Here is a 20034-nt window from a genome sequence, read left to right on the forward strand (position 1 = left end):
GGAGCACCGGCCCTGGGTTTTTGGTAAGTCGCTACAATCATTTGGGGGTGCCTAACGTTTGGCACCCCCAAGTGTCTCCAGCCTTTCCTTCTCATTTAAAGCCTCCATTTTGTGTTAGAAGCTGTGTGCTATGCCTACGGTAATTACTGCTGCCCCTGTATGTCACGTCACAGCTCCATTCACACACCATTTGTTCTCCTGAAGCGCAGCCTTTCGGTTTTGCGTACTGACTCGAGTATAAGCCGAGGTGCTTATACTCGAGTATATACGGTAATTGGGATCAAGTACAAGCTACTGTTTTATTATTACAGAGAAAAAGGAAATCATTTTTAAAAATTTGGATAAAATTGAGTCCATGGGAGCCTTTCTGTAGTTCCGAGCTTTCTGGATAACAGGTTTCTGGATAACCCATACCTATAGTATTATGTCTAGAAGTAAAATCAAATGTTGCCATTATCTTTTAAAATATTTGTATAAGGAAGTTTACATATAGTGGTTTATGCCAATTTAAAATGCATATTTTTAGTCTATTATGGCTGTAAGGATAACTGGGCAGATTTATCAAGGGTCGAAGTATAAAAATTCGAAATTCAAAGTAATTTTTTGGATACTTCGACCATCGAATAGGTTACTACGACTTTGAATTTACTTCAAATTCGATTAGAAGTAAAATAGTTTGAATATTCGATAACCGAAGTACTGTCTCTTTGAAAAAAACGTTGACTTCAATGCTTCGCCAAATTAAACCTGCCGAAGTGCTATGTTAGCCTATGGGGACCTTCTGCAGCATTTTTCTCAGTTTTTTTAAGTCGAAGTAAAATCGTTCGATCGTACGGTATAATCGTTCGAATCGTTTGATCAAACGATTTTACTTCGACCGCAGAATACCCAAATTCGATGAAAAAAGTTCAAATTTGATATTCGAATTCGAAGTATTTAAATTCGATGGTCAAATTTCGAAGTATTTTTTACTTTGAAATTCGACCCTTGATAAATCTGCCCCAAAGTGTGTCATTTTTGTGTACATGTGAATGAAACCAGAGAAAGTGTTGCATAGTGTTTCCCATGCAAATTTGTTGTCAGGTATAATTTGCCCATGTCCACTTGGTCTAGAAAATGCTGATAAAGCTTCTGAAAATGCTGAAATGGATTCTGGACTCCCCTCATCATACCTTGGTAACCACAATATTCAAAGACACACTGTACAATATCCCTAAACCTCTGTTTGTTAATAAAATGATAAAACTTAAGTTGTTCATGGTTCCAAATTGTCCCTTTACAGAAAACGCAATCATCTTCCATGCAGCAGCCGATTAAATCAAACAATACTGCCCTTTTGTGGAAAAAAAAGCCATGACCAGGCACAAATGAGGCTTGCTCGGAAAAATAATACCCTTAGCTGTTGCTTGAGCCACCCCCATCTTTATTCTTGCTATGAACATTACATGTTTAACTAACAATTGAACAATGGGAAGGTAACCAGATAATATTTCCCTTAGACAAGATAACCGTTCCCTGGTAGATGTGAGAATAGCACTCAGTAGTAAAAATCCAAGTCCTGCCGTCACTTCTCCAGTTAGATTGAGTAGGAGAAACAATAGCCTGCCTGAAAGCAAGTAAAAAGGGCACATTCACCTAGTGTAATTCCATTTAAAAATTTCCGGCTTTATGAGAATAAAATGCACTTACAAAGTTGTAGGCATCAACAGAGCAGTTTGTGTTTGCCACGATTTTTAGCGATCGTGTTCCTTTGAAGTCATGGATCTGTAACGAAACACTTTGGGCGGATTTTATCACAAATTGATGAGCCTTTTGATGCCTACAACTGTGTAAGTGCATTTTATTCTAATAAAGCCAAAAACTTTTAAATCGAATTATACTAGGGGAATGTGCCATTCTTTTTTTAAAGTTAAAACTACACCATAAAAATCATTATATTATCCCTTTTATAAAGTCCTCCAAACTGGCTTTCTGTCTCATAATAAAACAAACAAGTGAAAGTGGCAGGGCGTGGGAGCTCTTTTCAGTCAAACAATTAAAGGACAACTGACCGATATTCTTTCAACCCCAAAACAACACCTACCATCATTAAAGTAGTGCACCTTGGAGTTAAATTTAAGTATAACGTAGAGTGTGGTTTTCTGAGACATTATGCCATTGGTTTTCATTTTTTATTATTTATGATTTTTGAGTTATTTTGCTCTTTATTCAGCAGCTCTCCAGTTTGTAATTCCAGCAGTCTGGTTGCTTGGGTCCAAATTACACTAGCAACCATGCAGTAATTTAAAAATCGACTGGAACATAATTAGTGGAGTATCTGAATAATAATATGAGTAATAAAAGTAGGAAAAACAATAAATTTGTAGCCTTACAAAGCTTTTGTTTTTAAATGGGGTCAGTGAAAACTGGAAAAAAGTCAAATAATTCAAAAACTATAAAAGATAAATAATGAATACCAAGTTGCTTAGAATCAGTGACTATGACATACTAAAAGTTAACAAGAAGACAAAACACCCCTTTAACATTGAAACAATATTCAAAAAATTACCTTCTGCCCTACTATTGGTCCTTACTTTCGCATTTCACGCTCCTCATGATTTGTGAGCCATAATAAAGGCAAATAAATATGCAATAATAACACCTAGGCAATAATTACACATTAGCTTTTGGAGCTGAAGAGAATTTCTGTGGACCAAATATAGCACATAGGAAATATCTTGTGCACCCCTGCTTTCAAACGCAAATGGGTTTGGTTTTTCTTATAGTTTTTAAGATGCATTTGACCTAACTTTCTTATCCTGCCAAAAAAAAAAACTATGCTAGGATTAGCCAGTCAGCCCTGGAAATCAATGAATTGTTGTTTTTTTTTTTGCTACAGGAAAAAAAGGTTTATGAACAAATAAAATTACATATAGTATTTTAGAAAAGTAAAGTTTTACTAAAGGCTAAAATAAAATTTTTCATGTGTTAATTTGATCAAGAACAGAATCATGAAAAACTGCATGACGAGGGTTTGTTACACAAACCAAAGTAGGTGTATTAACTGGAGAATGAGCTTATAATGGCTTAATCTTGGCAGCGGTCTCCAACCAGTAGCTCGCGAGCAACATATTGCTCACCAACCCCTTGGATGTTGCTCCCAGTGGCATCAAAGCAGGTGCTTTTTATGAATTCCTGGCTTGGAGGCAAGTTTTGGTTGCATAATAAACGTGTACAGTCTACTTGAGGGCTACCAGTCCATATAGTGGCTACCAAACAGCTAGTTACAGCCCTTATTTGACATCCCCATGGACTTTTTCAGGTTTGTGTTGCACCCCAACTCTTTTTTTTACATTTAAATGTGGCTCACGAGTAAAAAAGGTTGGGAACCCCTGATCTTGGATAATGCAATTGGATTGTTGGCTGTTACTGTAGCTATCACCATTAGTCTTCCAGTGGCAGGAAAGCTGTCTGTTTAGCTTCAGAAAGATCTTAAAGTAATCTTCGTAAACGGCGTATTTTGAGTCACAAGTGGGTCTCTTCCTGCAAATGGCTCCTTTAAACATGCTGTGGCCTCACTCCCCCCTTTCTGTTCATTATTATACAGTATCACCAGTACCAAATTGCGTTCAGTTACTTACTATATAGAAATAATTGCCCAACTATAAGGTTGCTTACAGTGATTTTTCTCTCAATGAGAGACGGCTTAGTTCAAGCGACCGACCTGCTTGGTGTCCCATCATGTGACTTTACTTTTCCCCCCTCCCAATGCAGGGCTTACAGCCATAACTTCCCATCACAGCCAGAGCACTATTATCGCCAAGCAAATTCAATTTGTTAGATGAAATTGTATTTGCCCCCAGGCTGTGGCTGTGTTGCGTCCGTGGAAAGAGAAAGCAACAGCTTGGGAAGTAGACTCCTCTCGTTTTTGTTTTTTAAACTATCCCGGCGGTCAAATTAAAATCGATTAACAAACAAACAGAGTAAATGTAATGAAATGAGACTGTGTATTGGCTTAATGTTCCCATCTGCTTGCTGCCTGGGGTGAGATACACAGTTCTGTGTTATTAACCCCTCTCGCTGAAGGGGGACCAGGAATTTAATGCTCTGCAGGCCCCTGTTGGCTATCAATTTAGGAAAAAGCATCGGACAGAAAGCTGCATTCTAACAGTTGCAGTGTCATGGTAAAAACTTTACTCAATGTTGCATCTTAAAAATTAAAACTACATAATTTTTTTATTTTCATTGGTTGAAATGGTTGGTTTTTAACAAAAATAACTGGCTATATAAAAAATGTTAAACTTGCTATGATTTTGTAAAAGACTAGCTGCTAAATAGCTATTACACACAGGGTGATTCCAAGCATATCGTCCCCACCACAATTACTTGTACAGAACTGTGATTATTCTAGCACTCTGTTGCATAGAAGATTCAGGTGGGTACTGGTCCAAAATGGGTCTTTTCAGGCCCTAAATCCATTATACCTTCTGTGTTATGCAGTTTCAATTAAAATTGAATGTCAAGTGGCATTAGTTGTTTCTACAGTCTGGTGCTTCCCAAACTATTGTACAGGCACCTCTAGGGGGTCCCGACCTCAAGGCTATGGATGGGCGAATTTGACCCGTTTCGGCAAAAATTTGCCACTGGCGAAATGTCACAGACGCCCATAGACTTTAAAAAAAATTTGTTGCGCGGCAAACTTTTTTTGACACGCGTCTTTTTATTTTGACGCACAACGCCATACAAGTCTATGGGCGTCATTTTTTTGGCGAAAAAATTTGCCCATCCCTACTCAAGGCCACTTAGGCACATATTTGGTTAGAATTCTTATTTTTATGCCCTAGATACTACTGGAAACTCATCTTGAATGGCAAGAGTTTGGTAGAACTTACATTCATTGTGCTGTAAATTTATAGAACTATGGCTAAATGGCTGGTTAAGCAATGTTTTTATGTACAGGTATGGGATCTGTCATTCAGAAACACCATATCCAGAAAGCCTTGAATTACAGGAAGGCCATCTCCCTTAGACTCAATTTTAACCAAAAAGTTCTAATTTTTAAAAATGATTTTCAGTTTCTCTGTAATAATAAAACAGAACCTTGTACTTGATCCCAGCTAAGATATAATGAATCCTTATTGGAGGCAAAATAATCCTATCGGGTGTATTTAAAGGAGAACTCAAGCTTAAAGAAACAGTAACATCAAAAAATAAAAGTGTTTAAAAGTAATGAAAGTATAATGCAGTGTTGCCCTGCACTGGTAAAACTGCTGTGTTTGTTTAAGAAGCACTACTATTGTTTATATAAATAAGCTGCTGTGTAGCAATGGGGGCAGCCATTCAAAGGAGAAAAGGCTCAGGTTACACAGCAGATAGCAAATAAGCTCTGTGTGTCTAATGGTGTTATCTGTTATCCATTTGTTAACCTGTGCCATATAGCCGTTTTTCAATTTCCGCCATTGCTACATAGCAGCTTGTTTATATGAACTATAGTAGTTTTTCTGAAGCAAACAGATCAGTTTTACCAGTGCAGGACAACACTACATGATATTTTCATTACTTTAAAACACTTACATTTTTTGGTGTTACTGTTCCTTTAACTCAAGAACTAGGCTAGGAATGTTGTACATTATGAGGGTTATTTACTAAAGTCTGTTTATATTGTGGAGTGGAGTTTTACAGGGGATGAACACTATTTTTCCCATAGGGAAAAAAACTGGACTTTTTCTAGATTTATTTAACCCTGGTGCTGCTAAAAGTCAAAATAAAAAAGTACTCCATATCAAACCTGCAGAGGTCATTGTTAAAGATGTCCCTTTTACAATAAAAAATATCATGATCTGTTCTTGATTTAGGCTTTCAGGTGATATCCAAAAAATGTTGGCGTTTTCATTTTTTTTTTCATGAGTATTTTTCACGAGTCTTTTCCTGCACCAGAATTTTTTGAGTTAATTTATTGATAAATAAGGTAAAAATGTGGTTGGGAGTTTGGTCGAAGGGGTTTTAAGAAAATTGTGATAAATTTTCAGATTTTAGTATCTAACCCCCTATGCTTTTTTTGGCTTCTGTACCAGCCAAAGGCAACCACAACCTTTTAGCTAGATATTAAAGATCTGTGCCTCTAAAGATGCTCCAGTAGCTCCCCATCTCCTTTTCTGCTGATTCACTGCACATGCTCTGTGCTGACCCACTCACAATATGCAGTACACATAGAATATAAATGTCAATATAAGGCTGATCTGAGTGTCACAGACACTTTCTAAGATGGTGACCCATGAGAGAAGTTTGAAGTCTTGGATTGTTGCTGCTATTGAGAAACTGAAACTTTAGGCTGGTGCAATAAGTTCAGTATATAGAATATGGCATTTTTAGCCACATTCATTTTCTGTGAAGAGTTATTTTATGGAGATCAGAATGGCCCCTTATCTAGAACGCCCCAGGTCCTGAGTATTCTGGATAACAGGTACGGTACCTGTACTGTTTTCAAACACTCACACAAAGCAAACATTATTTTCATTTTAATTGTATCTTATCTAAAGAATTGTCCATTGTCACCAACAAGCTGGAGAGAGTGCAGAGACGTGCAACTAGACTGGTTAGTGGGATGGAAGAAGTATCAAGGTTGGGGTTGTTTTCTCTGGAAAAAAGACACTTGCGAGGGGACATGATTAGAGGACATTATAGACAAATAGCAGGGGACCTTTTTACCCATAAAGAGGAACATCGGACCAGAGGCCTCCCCTTTAGACTAGAAGAAAAGAACTTTCATTTGAAGTAGTGTAGGGGGTTCTTCACAGTGAGGTTGTGGAATGCCCTGCTGGATGATGTTGTGATGGCTGATTCTGTTAATTCCTTTAAAGGGGTTTTAGTATGATGTAGAGAGTGATATTCCAAGATAATTTGCCATTTGGTTTCATTTTTTATTATTGAAGGCTTTTGAGTTATTTAGCTTTTTATTCAGCAGCTCTTCAATTTTATTTGGTAACTAGGGTACAAATTCCCCTAGCAACCATGCATTGATTTGAATAAGATGCTGGAATATGAATAGCAGAGGCCTGAATAGAAGGATCAGTAATAAAAAGTAACAATACATTTGTAGCCTTACAGAGCATTTGTTTTTAAGGTCAGCGATGCCCATTTGAAAGCTGCACAGAGTCAGAAGAAAAAGGCAAATAACTATAAAAAATAAATAATGAAAACCAATTGAAAAGTTGCTTAGAATTGGCAATTCTATAACATAATAAAAATTGATTTAAAGGTGAACCACCCCTTTAAGAGGGGATTGGATGATTTCTTGAACAAGCATAATTTTCAAGGCTATTGTGATACTAAAATCTATAATTTGGTATATATATATATATATATATATATAGTTTATGTAAGGGGTTGGTATCAGTGTGCATGTATGTGCATTGCCTGGGCATCATGTCCCTCCACATAAAGCCCAGGCAGTGCACATACAGTGCTGAACTTGATGGATGTTTTTTTTTTTTCAAACCAACTTAAAGGGATACTGTCATGAGAAAAAGAAAATTCAAAAGTGAATCAGTCTGCTGGAGTAGCACTATTAACTGGTGCTTTTGAAAAAAACATATTTTCCGATGACAGGATCCCTTTAACTATGTAAGTAAAAGCTGTTCATTGGATACTGGTAGTTTAAGAGAACCTGATTGTATTTAAAATGTAATTTGCCCCAAAGGACAGATTCGAAATCTGAAAAAAATAAAATCTAATTTTCTCCTAATATGTATTCCCCATTAAGACCTGTAGCCCAACCAATACTAAACCCTTATACATGATCAGGAGAAAAAATACTTAATTTCCCCTTTCATTTTTATAATTTTGATGGATCGTCTCAGCCTCCTTCTCTGTTATAAAATTCAAGGTTCATTTCACATTACTCACCATAAATACTGTTACATGATCAAACATAACAATGCAGAAATGATAGAACCACAAAATGTGGCTTTGTCTGGCTACTATGCATTAAACTCACTTTTGCAATGAGATACTTCATCCAATTACACTTCCTATCTCTTTACATGGTTGGCAAGTGTACTCCTTCAATCTTAGTTTACACAATTAAGCTTGGACTGTGAGAAATTATGTATATACGCTGTACAAGTAGAACTAGATCTAGTTATGTCTAATGACCCAGAATGTATAGCAAATGTGCCAGTAATTGAACCCCTGAGTAATAGTGACCATAAAGTGATCTCATTTAGTGTTTGATGCAAAAACCAAATATACACGGGGGCAACAAAAACCCTGAATTTCAAAAAAGCAAATCTTCGCTCCTTAAGGGCTGCCCTTCAGTGCACAGATTGGGGCATTTTGTTTTCTGCTAAAAACGCAGACCATAAATAGTTGTTTAAAATTATGTTAAATCATTATTGTTCTCAATTTATTCCCTTAAGAATTAAATGTAGAAGCACTAAGAACCACCCTATGTGGCTTTATATAGAAGGAAATAAGTTAATAAAAAAAAGAAGGGAAAGGCATTTAAAAACAAGTCTGTGGGGACAGAAGCTACATTTAATGAATATAAACACTATAATAAATATTAAACAGCAATCCGGAAGGCAAAGAAAGAAAATGAGGAGTGCATTGCAGCAGAGGCTAAGTCTAACCCCAAAAAAAGTTTTTTAAGTATTGATAGTAAAAGGATGTGGGTTGAGAGTGTGGCTCATTTAAATAATGGTACCAGCATGGTTGTAACAGATACTGAAAAGGCAAATGTGCTAAATCAGTACTTTTCTTCAGTGTATACAATAAAGCCAGAGTAACAAGACCCACCTCATAGCTGCACTGTAGGCTCACCTCAAACTAGTCAGTGGCTGACTCAGGATATGGTTCATAAAGCTTAAAAATTAATGTGAACAAGGCGTCAGGGCCAGATGGAATACACCCTCAGGTACTAACAGAGCTTAATTCAGTTTTAGACTGGCCTCTATTTCTGATTTTCTCAGACTCCCTTTCATCTGGTATGGTAACTATTGATTGGATGAAATCTGATATTCCTATGTTTAAAAAGGGATTACAATCTCAGCCTGGCAATTATAGGCAAGTAAATTTGACATCCTTGGTGGGCAAATTATTTGAATGCTTGTTAAGGGATCACATTCAAAATTGTGTACTGGTGAATGGCATTATGAGCAGTATGGCTTTATGAAAGATAGGTTATGTCAGACAAATTGTATTGCTTTTTATTATGCGGTAAGTAAAATGCTGGACAGAGGTGCATAAGTAGATATGATCTATTTGGATTTTGCCAAAGATTTTGATACAGTTCCCCACAAACAAATTCTTTCTAAACTAAGGGCTGTTGGGCTTAATGAAGTCATTTTCACATGGTTTAGGGATGGGCGAATTTTTTCGCCTTGTTTCACCGGAAAAATGATGACCATAGACTTGTATGGCGTTGTGCGTCAAAATAAGAGACGTGCTTCAAAAAAAATTTCGCCGTGTGAATTTTTTTTGGCTACTTTAATGGGTGTCGGCGACATTTCGCCGTCGGCAAATTTTTGCCGAAACAGGTCAAATTCTCCCATCCATACACATGGATAGGAAACTGGCTACAGAATCCGATACAGAGGGTGGTTGTAAATGGTACATTCTCTACTTGGAGTAAGGTTCTTTGTGGGGTCCCTCAGTGCTCAGTATTGGGTCCACTTTTATTTAACTTGTTCATTAATGACTTAGGGGAGGGTATTGTAAGTAAGGTATCAGTGTTTGCAGATGACAGGAAACTATGCAGCCCAATTAATTCCATCCATGATGCGGCATCCTTGCAACACGATCTTGACAAACTGGCAATCTGGGTGGCTAAGTGGCAGATGAGATTCACTGTCAATAAATGTAAAGCCATGCACCTGGGATGAAAAATATACAAGCCACTTATACCCTAAGTGGAACTTCACTAGGCAAATCCATAATGGAAAAGGACCTTGGAGTCCTTGTAGATAATAAACTTGCTTGTAGCGGTTCAAAAACCGTGAAAATTTGGAATTCTTTCCCTGAATCAGTTGTACAGGCTGATACATAAGATAGCTTTAAGAAGGGGTTGGATGGCTTAAAGAGTTAAGGAGGATAGCTCATAGTACAAGTTGGTCCGATTGCCATCTTGGAGTGAGGAAGGATTTTTTTCCCCTCTGAGGCAAATTGGAGAGGCTTCAAACAGGGTTTTTTTTGTCAACTAACAGGCAGGTTATATGTAGACCTAAAAGGTTGAACTTCATGTCTTTTTTCAACCTATGTAACTATGTTATCATATATAATCTTTACTCTTTTGTACACCCTTTTTTGTCAGATGCCAAGTGTGCCTCTATGGAGTGTAAGTAGTTTTGCTGAGTCCTACAGAACTATTCATTTGCGTTGGGGAAGAAGAAAAAGATTTATATTAAATTGAGTACTGGAATAAAAGCAACACAGAGACACCAAGGCATAGAGAAGATGAGCAAAACAGAAATGGAATTATGTTTCTCTTTGTTTCCTCTATTTGAAGATAATCCTCGTGCTGCCAGAGCTGTGTGCTGCTTTATCCAGGTATTGCTCTCTTTTCTACAAGGCTTTAGAGCTCACTCTGCAGTTGTGCATAAAAGCATGAATCCCAGAACTGATGCCCATTTCTGTTTTGTCTCTACTGCTATACCGTAAAGATTTCAGACTAAAAAAAATTAGACTTCTTCTACATTCTAAGTTAATGTCCCTGTATGAGATATTTGCTAATAATAGATAATTATTGAAGTACAGCAGACTTCCAATCCATTGTCCGTGAACCCCTATACGAGAGAGAACAAGCATTGTCAACCTTATCACAGATTTCTGCTTCAGAGGTATATAGAATAAAGCTCCGAAATTATTGTATGTTCATATATTCATATACTAATGACCAATAGCAAACAATTCTATTTATTAATTCTCACTTTTGTCCTTTCACTTTTTTTTCTTTGGATCAAGGTACTCATGGCTTGGACTGGAATATAAAACATTTTTTTAATGGGGTTAGTGCCCACCCCCTCCCTGTCCATTAGAAGGCAAATTAATTTAAAAACTATAACAGAAAAAAACGAAGACCAATTGAAAAGTTGCTTAGAACTAGTAATTCTAAGACATACTAAAAGTTAAGTTAAAGGAGAACCAACCCGTTATAATAAAATCAATAAAAACGTACAAACTAATAGAAAAAAGCATTTTATTACTAAAGCTATAGCTTCATTTATAGCTGCCACCTGTAATAGAAAATAAAGAAAAATAATGAAACTTATTTAAAATTGAGTGTGCTATTGCCCTAATATTTTAATTGGCTCAAAAAAAAATTGGATTACCCGCAAAACCTATGTTTGTAAAGAGCAACTTTTCTTTGTTTTTTTTGTTTTTTTTCAAGTAAGCGTTATAGAAAGCTGACCTACAAGCAACGAAATAGTCGGAGTCACTGCAAGTGGCTGCATTTGACGTTTATGGAGCATGTCTTAAAGCGAAACAATGGAGGCAGGTCCGGACTGAGAATTAAAATAGGCCCTGTCGTTTCAGGTACACAGAGGCCCTATCAGCCCACACAGAGGCCCAAGCAGCCCCTACCAGCCCACTAAATAGTGACTTTCTAGGGGACCTTATAGCAGCCCCTCTGGCATTTGCCAGAACCCACAGATTGCCAGGCCGGCCTGAATGGTGGGCACTTCAATAGGAAGAGTGGCTTTTTATTAGGTCGGTAGCTGTGGATATCATGTCTTATGCATTTCAGACGGACTGCCCTTAATCATCCACCATAATTAAGGATGATTTGCTACGGTGGAGTGAGCACCCAGAAAAGTATAGTCCGCGCAGGATTTAGTGGGCGTTCGCCCCGAGGCCGTCTGGTCCTCGCACCCAGCCGAATGGTCCTAGCGCCAAACCGCATACCACCCTCCGGTGTGAGCATGCATGCGCGCCTGCCCCAGAGAGCTTTAGAGATAGGCTCCTAAGTGCTCCCCGGAAAGCGGCTGGGCAGCATGCCGCCCCTAATATTCTGCCACCCTAGGCCCGGCCTTTGTGGCCTCGCAACAAATCCAGGCCTGAGTATAGTGAAAGCACAGTGAAGCACTAGTGGATTTCAAAGCCAAAGTCACAAGGGATGAGTTCTGAGCGGCATCCTCTTTAGTAGTGAATTAATGGAACATGGGCAAAGATTTGGGGATAAGATTCTTGATGCAACACCTTTTGGCACTTGCAGTGAAATCACATGGGGCACTGGAACAAAACTGACCTCCATAGGAATCATGCCTGGCATAAAAAACTCTTTAAAAGGGACCTGTTACCCTAAGAAATAATTCCAAATCCTATTTTATGATGTTAGTGAAGCTAAAATAAACTTCACCTACACTATATAAAATATTATAATCTTCATTCTTTTGGTCTTAAAATTTGCAATCACAGCAAGTCGGCAGGCCTGAGAGGTCTGAGATTTTCACCAACCAGTTGGCTCGTTCTTTTTTAAAGAGAGCTGATGGGGCACCTCTTGCACTTTTCATTTTGTGCACGGGGTGGTTTTGATTTTGAAAAATTACTTCAATAAAAAATATTGCTGTGGACATGCTGGACTCTCAGAAAGAATTGAATGGTGAATTATGCCAATGTTTTCATTTGGCACTCCTTATTTCAGTGAGCTGACTCTTAACATTTGTATGTCAGGAAAAACAAAATCACCAGTTTTGTTCTTTTTATATTCAGGTCAGGTAAGACACAAGTGTGCACCTAAATCTAAGCACTGCGTATCTTGACAGCGCTATATAAATAAATGATGATGATGATGATGATGACCTAAAGAGTTAATTTAATCTGATCAGGTAATTGCTGCTTGTCTCTCGCTTCCCTTCTAAGATTAATTCCAGCAATATCCTACCTTGTATTGATCTCCCTTGGGACAAACACTTTTGATCTGTAGCTCGTTCTATCAATTTCAATAACACCATTAAAGTAAGTAATTAGAAATGGCCAGGGATAAAGGATTATGCAAGGGGTATAAAGAGTGGATTTGTGATTTGCGCTGTATAAACAGGGGCATCTACTGAGGGTTGCAACAAGTGGCATGACAGGTTTGTAATTAATTTAGATACACACTGCATGGCTTTATAACGACAGGTGCAGGTTATCCCTATGCTGTTTTATAATGAGCTGTGCAGCGCAGCATGTGGATAAGGAATGGAAAACTTGTAATGTATAAATTAACTTGTATATACACATATTCAAATTTCAAATATCCTTATGACTGCATTCTTTCTGCTCAGAATTAATACTTAAAAAAAAAAAACATCAAACAAAAAATAAATATAGGGACTGCGCACTCAGAATTTAAAAAGGCAAAAGTTTATTAGATTTACAAATAATTACACACATGTTCAGCTATGACCCAGTATTGGCCAATACTGGGCCATAGCTGAACATGTGAGTGTAACTTTTTGTAAATGTAATAAACTTTTGCCTTTTTAAATTCTGAGTGCGCAGTCCCTATATTTATTTTTTGTTTGATGTTTTGGAGACTCTATATGGGCGGTCTTCATGGGACGAGCACCTCACTATGAAATTGAAATTGGGTGTGCGCCTTCCAAAAATCTAATTTGTTACAGAATTAATACTTCGCTCCACATTTTTATTGGTATCATGGTTTCATCTATTTGGAGTCCATGACTAGAGATGGGCAAATAAATTTGGCAGGCATGGATTTGCGTAAAATTTCTGTGTTTCGCCACCGCAAAAAAAAATCGCCAGCGAAAAATCAGCCGCAAAAACAAAAATTTGGGGCGTGTGAAAATTGTCACGCATCAAAATTAACGCCCATTGACTAATGAATTTGGGCAAAATAGTCGCGCATATAAAAATTGACGCATGCATCAAAATTGAGGCGCGTAAAAATAATTTTGACACCCCATGACTTCAATGCGTTGTCGAAATTTTTGTTGCTATATCAAAAATTTTTTTGCAGTTTTGCTAATTATCCGGCAAATCAAAATGGGACAGATTTGCCCATCACTATCCATTTATTTATTATTTATTTATTAACATGTGTTTATATGTTTACATGACTTAATAGAATAGTGGCACATTAGTCAGCAATCTCCTTTAACTGGTAAGTGTGTCCAACCCGGAAAATCGGCTCTTCTAGTGCAGAGAGTGCAATTGCGCTCTTTGCACTAGCAACGTGCAGCAAAAGAAAGCTGCCTCCGGCGGCGAAGAGGTAAGGATCGCCGCTGTATACTACATAAGTTATCTCACAAGGTTTACTAAAGATTATCGCAAGAATTGTCAGCAAATCTAGACTAAATTGACTCCAATAGACTAAATTTTTACGAACTTTACTAAACGAACCTTATAGTCCTAAGAGTGTCAAGGACAGCAAATCACTGCTTACCCCAAATCATACACTGACCTCAAAGTTAGACTTTCAGTGGTATCTAGTAAAGCAAATTAGGGTTTTCCTATGTTTCTTAAAAGTTCTAAAAACCATGAAAACCTCTAATACAAAAAAGATCTAAATCATTTCAGCCATTGAGTGGTTTTCAGATTTTTTTTCTCTAGAAATTGAAAAACTCAAATTTCTAGAGGTTATTGAGGTATTTTGTGCCAGTGCTTTTTTCATTTGTACTTTTTATATTCAGATCTTTTAATAAATTCAATGGCAATTATGGTTTTAGAGTTTGTGAGTTTAATCATGGTTTTAAAGACCTCTAAAACCACTAAAATCCCACCTAAACAGGAACAAGGATAGAAGCGTGGTCAAGGACAGGCTGGGTCAAATGTACCAATACAGGAAGCGCAGTACAAAATCAGATGCAGATGGCATAGTCGGGGTCACAGACTAGGTCGGTACACGAAATGGCAGAAAAAACGGAATCCAGTAGAATGGTCAAGATACAGGCAGGAGTCGGGACAGGCAGCTTACAAGGGTTGGTCAGGGTCAGGCAGGTTCAAGAACTTATCAGAATACACAAGAATCTCACCCAGAAACTAAGTTAATAGACCTACGTTGGGCAATGAGCACTATCGTGTGAGCCCTTTAAATATTTAAACTTTCCTGGCGTTAAACCTGGAAACGGCAGTGGACACGCGTCATTTTCTTTTGGACGCGGGTGGACACGGAGGAAGAGTGTGGCTGGCTTCCCTGTTGCACCCCCACTAGACCACCAGAAAGGTACTTTCTTTACACAAGGGTTACATTGTATTAAATATTTCATACTCCTGAGTCTTTCAGACTACATGCAAACAACTGCTGGCAATATAGGCCAGGCCATCCCCCTCACAACCTTTACTGAAATATAATAAATGTTTCAAGACCGTGGATTTTTATCTGTCTGCATCCTGCGACATTCGTTTTTTAAAAAATGTATCTTGTATTTAGTTTTCATTGGCTTTAAAAAAGGTATACAACAATAAGAACAAACAGAACATACAGTTAAGCTAGACAGACAATGCATCAGCCAGTGATTTTTACATATGAGAATATGTGAACAGGGGCTTAGCATATGTTTGTGTGTTATTGCTTTGAGACAAGAAACTGCTTCTGCATGGATTGTTGGCTTGTGTTTCCTTGTAGAGCTTGGTATAGAGCATGGTATAGAGCTTGGTATAGAGTACTCATCCTGGTTGCTTCAGCAGTTGTCTAGGTGAGGACTCAGGAATTTCAAGTGGGAAATGATACAAATACAGCTGCCAATGAAACAGAAATTTGTCAGTGTATTTAGACACTTAGGGACGATCGGGGGTCATTTATCAACACTGGGCAAATTTGCCCATGGGCAGTAACCCACAGCAACCAATCAAATTGCTGCATTCATTGTTCTACTTGCTGCTGACTTTAAAAAAGCTAATCACTGATTGGTTGCTATAGGTAACTGCCCATGGGCAAATTTGCCCAGTGTTGATAAATGAGCCCCAATTGAGACCATTGATTTGATTCTGGAGGATGCTGGAAGGTTTTGTTCTTCCCCAAGTCTAGCTATAGTTACTGGTGTGAGTAGCTGAAGAAAGTCCATGTTGTAAGTTCAGAAGACTGTGGGGATATACAGTAGGTTTAGGGTATAGATGAGTGTGGAGTTTATACAAATGACCTGTAGGTGTCACTGTGCACAAGAGTTAAACTGTGCATACATAGTACTTTCTATACTCCTTAAAGTGTTAGAGTTAAAGTTCCTGTTGAAGTGTAATGGCTGCATAAACCTGCTAATAAAGCACTGTTATACTCTACTCATCCACCGCTACCAAAACATAACAATGAGCTTAAATTCTTTTTTTTTTTTTTTACCATAGTGGTATATTGGTAGGCAATGTCTACCATACATGAGTTGCTGGTACATTAAATTGCCCCCAGCACCAGTCTTAGTCCATGGTTTTCTTAATGGGTTATATCTTAGGAATGGGATTCTATAAAACTGAATGCTCTGATCTGCATAGGAAGCTGGAAGGATTTATTCAGGTCTCTTTCCCATTTGCCATGATTGATAAGCTGTACGATCTCTGAATAAAGTCAAGTTACTGTTATATCGGTAGCATCTGAGACAAAGGTTTTTAGAAAACTATTTTTCACTTTTTAGGTCCAGTTTTATCTCTGAATATTTACCTAACATCACCTCCTTTGTCAAACAGTCTTATGCATTAGAGAACTGATGGTCAACTAATGGTATGTATGTATATTTTTATTTGTAAAGCGCTCCTTGAGGGCAAAGCACTGTACAGCAAAACAATAAATTAGTAGTAACAAACAAGGGGTCATTGGAATAAAAAGTAACAATAAGTGCATTATTTAAACTACAATTCACATAAATATAAAATATAATTACAATGCAGATTAAGTGCTCAGTGTCAAGGAAACAAAAGGCTAGAGGACCCTACCCCGTAGGGCTTACAGTCTAAATGGGAGGGTAACATACAGACACAATTCTGTGGTGATGAAGATGTTGGGACATGCAGTTTAATCAAATCAGTATCCTGTCCGTAACAGCAATACAATACAAAGAACCAAAAAAAGACTTGTCTATTAAAGGAAAACTAAAGCTTAACTAAAGAAGTAGCTAGAAATGTTGTGCATTATGTTTTGGGCGTCTGTACTAGCCCAAGGCAACCCTTTAGCAGGGAAGATTTGTGTCTCCAAAGATGCCCCAGTAGCTCCCCATCTTCTTTTCTGCTGATTCACTGCACATGCTCTGTGCTGCTGTCACTTACTGAGCTCAGAGACCGACTCACATTATACAGTACACATAGAATAGAAATGTCACAATATAAAAATATAAAGCTGATTAGTAATTAATACAGATAATTATTACATGGCAGCTCAGAAACCAGTTAGCATCAGCCTTGTAGCATCAGCTTTTATTACAAGCCAACCTCATTTTCTGCTTCATAATTTGAAACTACGCTTAGCTTTTCAACAGCTGCTCAGAGCCCACTGAGCATGTGAGTGTTACAGACACTTTCAAACATGGTGACCCCCTGTGACAAGTTTGAAGTCCTGGATTTTTGCTGCTATTGAGAAGCTGAAGTTTTAGGCTGGTGCAATAAGTTCATTATATAAAATTATATAAAATATGGCATTTTTAAGGTTTAGTTCTCCTTTAATGATTATGCGTTTGAGGCACTGAGACAGTCAATGCCCCAGTTAAGCAGTGCAAGGACAGGGAGTTGGAAATTGTCCCTGGAAATAAGATGTGCATCTGAATATGACAGTTGTAAAACAGCTGCCCCTGTAAAGGTGTTAATGGGGCGATGCCCCATGTACCCATGTGCATATCATACACAGTGAATGAAACATTCCTCATTGTTCTTTCCCTCTATAAGCCTTGTTGTTTCTATAAGAGATAGTAATGCTTTATCCAGAGTGTGAAAGGACTAAGCCTCTCTGTTCAGTAGAGGTGAGACACTTCCAACTGAGCTGCTCGTCAGCACAAAGTCACGTTTCAAGGATCTGCGCCATCTGCTCTCCCTGACAAGTCTCTTGTGCTGCTTCTACAGACCCTCCAGCCCTGAGCTCCGTGTTCTGACACTGGCAGATGCTGGGACTTCAACAAAGGTCTTTTGGGTTACTCCACATGGAAAATGTAAAATCTTCCTGCAATCTGCCAGGGATATAATTAGCCAGAAAAGTGCATTGTCTGTCTCTACTTGCTCAATTGGTATATTTTTACACAAGTCAGCTCCTGTCTGACAGAGCTTGCAATCTTTTTTTCACTTTAAGTCACATGTAGATCAAATGCCTTTTGTTGAAGTATCTAGAATCAAGGAGAAATCTTCTCGCCTTCTTCCTATCCACATGTTCAACTTCTCATTTGGAGGCAAATTTACTAAAGGGCGAAGTGGCTAACGCTAGCGAAAATTCGCCAGCGTGACGTCATTTTGCCACTTCGCCGATTTACTAATGGGTGCTGGCGTAAATTCGCTAGCAAAGTAGACCTACTCTATCGCTACTTCGCACCCTTACACCAGGTGGAGTTGCGCTCTGGCGAAGGGACGTAACTACGCTAATTCACTAACTTGCGGATTTTACTGAACGTTACCTCTTGCGCCAGACTTTACTTCGCCAGCTCAGACCAGGCAAAGTGCAATAGAGTAGATAGGAATTTGTCAAAAAAAAGTTGAAAAACGCTTGGTCTCTCAAAGGGATTCTAAAATCTGTTTACTGTTTGTTTACATCTATATCAGGTCTCTCTTGTTGGAAATTGACGTGTTCTACACTGTAAGCGATTGTAGCCATTGCTGTGCGTTCCCACTGTAACTTCAGATGTAAATCCTAATTGGACAGCAGACAGAAGATAATGCATGACAGAGGAAGAGTTATCAAAGAACATTGTCAAACTGCTGTTAATATAATTCAAGAATAATGTGATTGATGAGGAAGGTCGCCGTACCTTTTATTAATTGCACATTGCTTGTGGGATTTGTAACAGACAAAACAACTTGTGCTGGAGATGCTGGTTCCCAGACTCAATGGCAGCAATGTTGATTTTTTTTATTGACCAAGCAAAAATGAAATCAACATTTTACTTTGTTGATTGGTTGCAAACTGTTCTTCTTTGTCCTGTTCTCCAGTGTCTTCTTTTAATCACAGTGGAATAGACTGTGTTCTACACTATGGCACTTAGTATGTAAAGCATATTTATTCAGTATGCACTCCCTGCTGTTGAGATAGTAATAACCATATGTTGCCTGAGGCTGACTGCTCCTGTCCCAGACAGGGACTCCATGTCTATATATTAGGTAAGTATCAGACATGTGACTTATATCCAAATGAAGGGAGCTGCTTTTAACCCATTTGATCATTGTAAAGCAATAAGTATGATTTTTTTAAAGAAACAAGAGTAACTTCAAGGAGCAGAAGTTGGGCAGAAATGGTGTATATTATGTATTGGGCTTCTATACCAGCTAGGGTTGCCACCTGGCTGGTATTTTACCGGCGTAGCCGGTAAAACACCTGCCAAGGTCGGGACCAGTATTACAAATTTACCGGCAATGTAGCTGCCGGTAAATTTGTAATACCCTTAAAAAAAACCCTCGGCCCGACCCCCATCCCCTGTAAACTTAGCTTGTCCTTTGGTTTTTGTCCTGGCCGCGCAGTGGCCCCATCCCTTTGTGTCACAACCCCGCCTCCTTTGGCATCACACCATGCCCCTTTCTGTACCCGCCCCCCACCAGCCGGGAATATTTTTTTTTGCAAAAGGTGGCAACCCTAATACCAGCCAAAAGCAGCCACAGCTCTTTAGCAGTAAAAATAGGTGCCTTCAAAGATGCCCCAGTAGCTCCGCCTTTTTCTCTTTTCTCCTGATTCACTGCACATGCTCTGTGCTGTTGTCACTTACCTAAGCTAAGGGCCAACCCACAACTACTAAATATATATATAATATACATGTCAAAATATGACTGATTAGTAAGTCACATTATTGGTACAAGACAGCTGATAAACCAGCACAATTAGCATTAGACATTCATATAATCAACCCTGTAGTATCAGGTTATAAACCTCAATTTTCTGTTTGATGATTTGCGACAACCCCAAAACTTTGCTTCTAAACTGCTGCTCAAACCACACTGAGC

Source organism: Xenopus laevis, chromosome 2S (genome assembly GCF_017654675.1).
Source record: "Xenopus laevis strain J_2021 chromosome 2S, Xenopus_laevis_v10.1, whole genome shotgun sequence".
NCBI lineage: Eukaryota > Metazoa > Chordata > Amphibia > Anura > Pipidae > Xenopus > Xenopus laevis.